At 43.7% G+C, this 5915-nt stretch overlaps 1 long non-coding RNA gene across 6 annotated transcripts; it reads right to left on the reverse strand.

The window, feature by feature from the left end:
• Nucleotides 1–670: 670 nt before the first annotated feature.
• Nucleotides 671–4250, reverse strand: LOC125518858. 6 transcript variants are annotated; one of them, XR_007288155.1, is made up of 5 exons: nucleotides 3948–4250; nucleotides 3624–3857; nucleotides 2518–3303; nucleotides 1807–2307; nucleotides 671–1031 (listed from the first exon to the last, which is right to left on the reverse strand). It is a non-coding gene; the product is annotated as an uncharacterized LOC125518858 (long non-coding RNA). The 6 variants fall into 6 exon arrangements; XR_007288157.1 differs by having other exon boundaries at nucleotides 671–2307; nucleotides 2518–2770; nucleotides 2843–3303; nucleotides 3948–4248; XR_007288156.1 differs by having other exon boundaries at nucleotides 671–1878; nucleotides 2214–2307; nucleotides 3948–4248.
• Between the last annotated feature and the right edge of the window lie 1665 nt (nucleotides 4251–5915).

Below are 5915 nucleotides of genomic sequence, written 5' to 3' on the forward strand. Positions count from 1 at the left end.
ACCGCTTTACCATTGGGATCACTATCAAGCTTGCATTTGGTTGGCATGGGGAACTTGACCGGCCTTACATCATCTAGCTTGAATCTCTTGAGCATGTCTTGGGTATACTTGGCTTGGTTGATTAATGTTCTTGGGTATACTTGGCTTGGTTGATTAATGTTCCTTCTCTACTTTTCTTGACTCCGAACCCGAGAATGAACTTAGACTCTCCCATCATAGACATCTCAAACTTCGTGGTCATTAGTGCGGCAAACTCATCATTGGAAGATTTGTTAGGAGAACCAAAAATAATATCATCAACATGTAGTTGGCATACGAACAAATCCCTTTTGACTCTCTTAGTAAAAAGAGTGAGATCGATTTTCCCAATTTCAAACCCACGATCTTGTAACAACTCGGTAAGATGCTCATACCATGCACGTGGGGCTTGTTTGAGGCTATAGAGCACCTTTTTGAGTTTGTATACATGAGTGGGGAGCTTGGGATCCTCGGATCCCGGAGGTTGTTTGACATACACCAACTCATTCAACAGACCATTAAGGAATGCACTCTTCACATCCACTAGGGGTTGGGGCGCCACCTCGTGGCGCCTCCTGAGATAAAGTTCGGCGGTGCCTGGTAGGTGGCCGCATCTTTCACTTGCTTTCTGTGGTCTAGGCAACACATGCACTGACAAATGTTGCTGAATTGATGAAAGTAGCTAAATTACTTAGCATTGGTACATGCATATACACCCTTTTCACTTCTCGTACCACATGCCAATGGATAGCAATAAAATAACACTGACAGGAGCACGCTGCCGCTTCTTGAAAAACAAAGATACAACACAGAAGTATAGTGCACCTACAAAACTGATCATGTAAGCTACACTTATGAAAAGAGAGCAAATAGCACATCAAAAGCAGATGCCCGGAATGACAGGTTGAAAAGCTAGATCAGCACGGAGGAGGGCGTCATCATGCCGGCAGCACCATTAGTTGCGTGGTGCTGGTTGGACGTCCGCGAGGATGGTGGTGTTTGATCCCGCCGAGCTAAACAAAGGAAGATGCTCTCAAATTGTGTGGTTAGAATAAAATGTTAAGTGAGGTTTGACAGAAAAGCAGAGCTAAACATAAGAAGATTGCACTAAGTAAGATAAAGTAAACAATGAAAGTTGAAAGTAAAGCAAACAATAATAGAATTTAGGTTGTAGATTACAAGATGATCATAAACTACAGTGGATGAAAAGCAAATCCTATTCAGTTAGAAACAATCATACACTCAATGACAAGCATTGAAAGTGTCAAGTGAAGAATTGTCAGTTTGGTGGTGCCTGATGAAATATTCCCATGGTATTTTATAAATGCTTGATGGATCAGATTAGTTTATGCTGTCAACACTGGAAATTATACATGAAGAAAAATACACAAATGATCAATATTAAAAATTTGGCCTTAGTGTTGTAGAGTTTGTGCGTGGTATAAAAATAGCAGTACCAAAGCCCTATCTAATTTTCCAAGTAGTCAGTAATATATTTCACATAAGGATAACAAAATTCATGGATCTACTATTGGGAGTAGCTCAAGGACTAAAAACCAACATAGTTTGAAGAAATGTAGTCATGTGGTAAGAGAAATTAGTCAATACTGCAGTGGATGAATTTAACTGTAAAATGCAAGACGAATATATAGTGCAGTAGATGAAAACGAAACGCCGAGTTAGAAGTTTCTTGTCATTGTGAAAATAAATTCTTAAAGACACTAGTTTGAAGCTGCAATACATAAAATACTTGATGACTGATGAACAAACATATGAGAGTTAAGGTACCATGACCAGGAGTCGCGGGGAAGTGAGTTCTCTGGCTACCAAGTCAATAGCTTTAGGAACACATGCTACATCCTGGTTATGAAATGATATTCTCGCCAGTTATCAGTCACCACAGTAGAATAGCTTAACTATGAAATATTGTGGTTTCTGTGTATAATAACACCAACTTATCCAATCTAGCAATAACTGATAAGTGAAGTGCATGGTTTAAGTTATTACCAGAAAAAGGAAAGCTAGTAACTTCATTTGCATATATTCCCAACCAAGAGATAACAGTAAAATAAAACTTTTTTTGCGGGGCAGTAAAATAAAACTTGCACATAACAGGAAACACATCATGCATAACAGGCTTGCTTATAAAAACATAAATGATACTTCAGCCAAGAAAAAAAATAGATGATACTTACAGTCGAGGTATGATTCCAAAAATGCCTTTGTTACTGTGAACATCCTTGAAAGTGGAGATTGACTTGATTCAGTCAAATTCATTTACAAGGGGATCTGCACAAAGTATACCATAATTCAGGCACTAATATGATTACTAATGCAAATAGAAAATATTTTCTGGTGCTATCAGAATTTGAATAATCGAAAAATTGAATTACATGGTCATGAAACTGCATTATTAGTAACCACGATGATGAACGGAATCGGCACCGAGTGACAAGTAGTGGTAAAGAGGAGAAAATTAGAAGTAGGAGAAGAACGAACCATCATCGAAACTCACAAGTCATTCTCACCGGCTTGGTACAGATTCCCATAAATCAACCACTGAGGTGACAATGACAATTAGGTACAGGAGAGTGTGGGCTTAGTAACGATTCCTATGAATCAACCACCGAGTTTCAAATTAAGAACAGGCGGGCACATGATCCAGCCGGCCTGTAGGTTGTCGATCCTCCAGAATCCAACCTGCAAAACCAAGCACCCATGACAGCTCTAGTAGCATGGGCAGGCCAACAACCTGCAACAGTAAGAAGATAGAATAGTGACATTAACCCTGAAAAATTAAACAAGTATCCGTCTGAACCCCAACCTTTCTCCTCTTTCCACCAGTCTGGGAAAACTTTTTCGTTATGAAACAACCTTAGAAAACTCACAACCTGAGAGAACAAACATGCCATGCTTAGCAGCAAAACACTATTTACTCTAATTGTTATGCCAAAATCAAAACAGGTACACAAAGTAGTAGTACTCCGTCAAACAGAACAAAACGTAGTAGCTACAGCCTATAGGAGAGCAGGTAGTCGGGTACTCATGGGCCGCCTGGCGTTGTAGCTGTCGTCGCTGTCATACCCATCCCCATTCATGCTGGGGGTGTGGAGCCATGCAACAGCGTGGCTGCAGCATAGGTCGCCACGCTGTTCATGGAACTGCCGAGCTGCTATGGCGCGGCCGACAGCATCCTCGCCTCTCCGACGGCAGCAGGGACCGGGACGGGTGCTGCATCCCGATCAGGCCTCAGCTCCCATCCTCCTATTGCTCTGGTGGATTACCCTGCAGGATACACCGAAAAGCTTTGTCATCTCAAGCATCAGCATGAACTATTGAAGCACACGTATAACATAGGATTGAACTGAAGGTTAGCACCACAGATGCACATGACTAAACTAAAATATATATAACACTACTTATGCAAACACCACGGCAGCATGCAGCAATTCAGCTGAAAGCTTAGTATTCTTATGTTCTGAACATCTAAAAACTTATTCCCAAATGTCATTATGTTCCTTAATCAGACAGTGGTCCATTTTATAAGGGAGAAATTGCGTCCGTTTTCATCAAAGAACTGCAGCATTAACGAAACCAGAGTGTACCAGTTTGTGTAATAGTACCGATTTAATCCTCCTGGACGCTTGCGGATCCGGCTTCACTACACTCTTCGGACTGCGCCAGCTCGCTATCCCTGCTATTCGCATCTTACGCAGTGGTGCCGCCGCCATCCAAATGCACCGGCACTAACGAATCTTGTCTCCTTGTCGGATACCCACATCGCTTATCTCGTTCAGATTCGAGCCCGCTGGCCAACTACATCCGAAAAGATTGGTAGCCTGCCACAAAAGTGGGGTTAAACCACCACACATTAGTAAAAACGACATCTGCAGAACCACCGCTACATGGATTCACAAAAAAGGGCTCACCTAAAGACCGGATCCACACGGAAATTGTCGGGGGCGCTGGAGGCGTCGGGCTCGAGGTCTGGCTTCCAGCCAGATGGCGTCCAACTCGGCGAGGGACGCGGCGTTGCTTCACCATGGGCCAGAGCTGAGGGGGAGGGGGTGCGGCGTGCGGGGCGGGGAGGCGGCGGAGAACAACAGGGAGTGGTTGCGGCGAGGGAAGGGGTGGAAGAGGCGAGGAAGTCATTTGCCTTCGTGGGGAAGGCAAATCCTCGTGGGGAGGTGCTATCTGGCCCACGAACGAGGCGCTCCTGCCCAACCCATTCACATCCAACCGGAACTGAAAGCACTATTCATGCCTTGGCGTGTACTGAAGCTGATTTAGACACGGCGAGCGAGCACACATTGCGCGACTGTTAAAGGGTTCTATTTGTTGCAATTCAAAATCATGATGAGATGCATATGCAAGCACCATGCAAATAGATACAAGACGAGTTACGGAGGCAAAGGTTTCACCGTAGTCGATGCCCTCGACTTGGGAGTAGCCTTGTGCCACCAATCTTGCCTTGTTTCGAACATCCACACCATTCGCATCTTGCTTGTTATTCAAGATCCATTTGGTCTCGATGAAATTATGTCCCTCCATTGGCCTTGGCACTAATTCCCAAACTTGATTGTGCTCGAAGTTGTTGAGTTCATCGTGCATAGCTTCAAGCCAATCCACATCATCAAGTGCCTCATGTACCTTTTGGGCTTCAACACGCGAAACAAACGTGTGATGCTCACAGAATTTTGACAAATTGTTTACGAGTAGTTACCCCTTTTCTCAAGCTCCCAAGCACAAAAAGTTCCTTGATGGGCATTTGAGGATCATCTTGCACATCTTGAGCACCATCTTGAGTTTGCTCTTGATCTTGAGCACCGTCTTGAGCTTGCTCTTGACCTTGATCTTGCTCTTGATCTTGAACGAGCTCGGAGGCATGAAATTGATCTTGGACATCATTTGGTGCATCACCATCTCCATGGAGTTGATCTTGCCCTTGATCTTGTTCATTGGGTTGAGGGCCTTCACTTTGTTCTTCAGAAGCGTGTGGGTCTAGCGTAGATGATGGATCCACTTGAGTAGAGCATTGTCCTTCTCCTTCGGCCACAAGGGGTTCCTTAATAGGGAGTATTTGACCAATCCCCATTCTTCTTATGGCTTTGGGGGGGGGGGATTTCATCACCTACATCACAAAGACCACTGTGCTCCACTTGGGAGCCGTTATTTTCATCAAACTCCATGTTACACGTCTCCTCAATGAGTCCGGTGGACTTGTTGAGGACATGGTAAGCATGAGAGTTTGTTGCATAACCAACAAATATGCCCTCTTGAGCTCTAGGTTCGAATTTAGACAAACAAACACCTTTCTTGAGAATGAAACACTTACAACCGAATACCCGGAAGTAAGGTTAGGCTTGTTGTTGGTAAGTATCTCATATGGAGTCTTGTTCAAGACTTTGTGGAGATAGAGCCGATTGGATGCATGACAAGCAGTGTTGATGGCTTTAGCCCAAAAGTTGTACGGAGATTTGAATTCTGCCATCATGGTCCTTGTCGCATCCATCAACGTCTAGTTCTTCCTCTCCGCCACACTATTTTGTTGAGGGGTATAGGGTGCGGCATATTGGTGTTTGATCCCCTCGTCACTAAGAAACTCATCCAAGGTGTAGTTCTTGAATTTGGTGTCATTGTCACTTCTAATCATCAAGATCTTTGCTTCTAGTTGACGTTGAGCTTCATTTGCAAAGTTGATTTGAGTCTCACTCTTCCTCTTGAATAAATATACCCATGTATATCTTGAGTAGTCAACCACAATCACCAAGCAATACTTTCTTCCACCAAGACTATTAAAGGATGGAGGTCCAAAGAGATCCATGTGAAGGAGCTCCAAGGGCCTCTTTGTAAGTGCATCTAGTGCCACCCCTAGTTGGTTTTGGAGTATTGACGAC

The sequence above is a fragment of the Triticum urartu genome, chromosome 7, assembly GCF_003073215.2.
Source record: "Triticum urartu cultivar G1812 chromosome 7, Tu2.1, whole genome shotgun sequence".
NCBI lineage: Eukaryota > Viridiplantae > Streptophyta > Magnoliopsida > Poales > Poaceae > Triticum > Triticum urartu.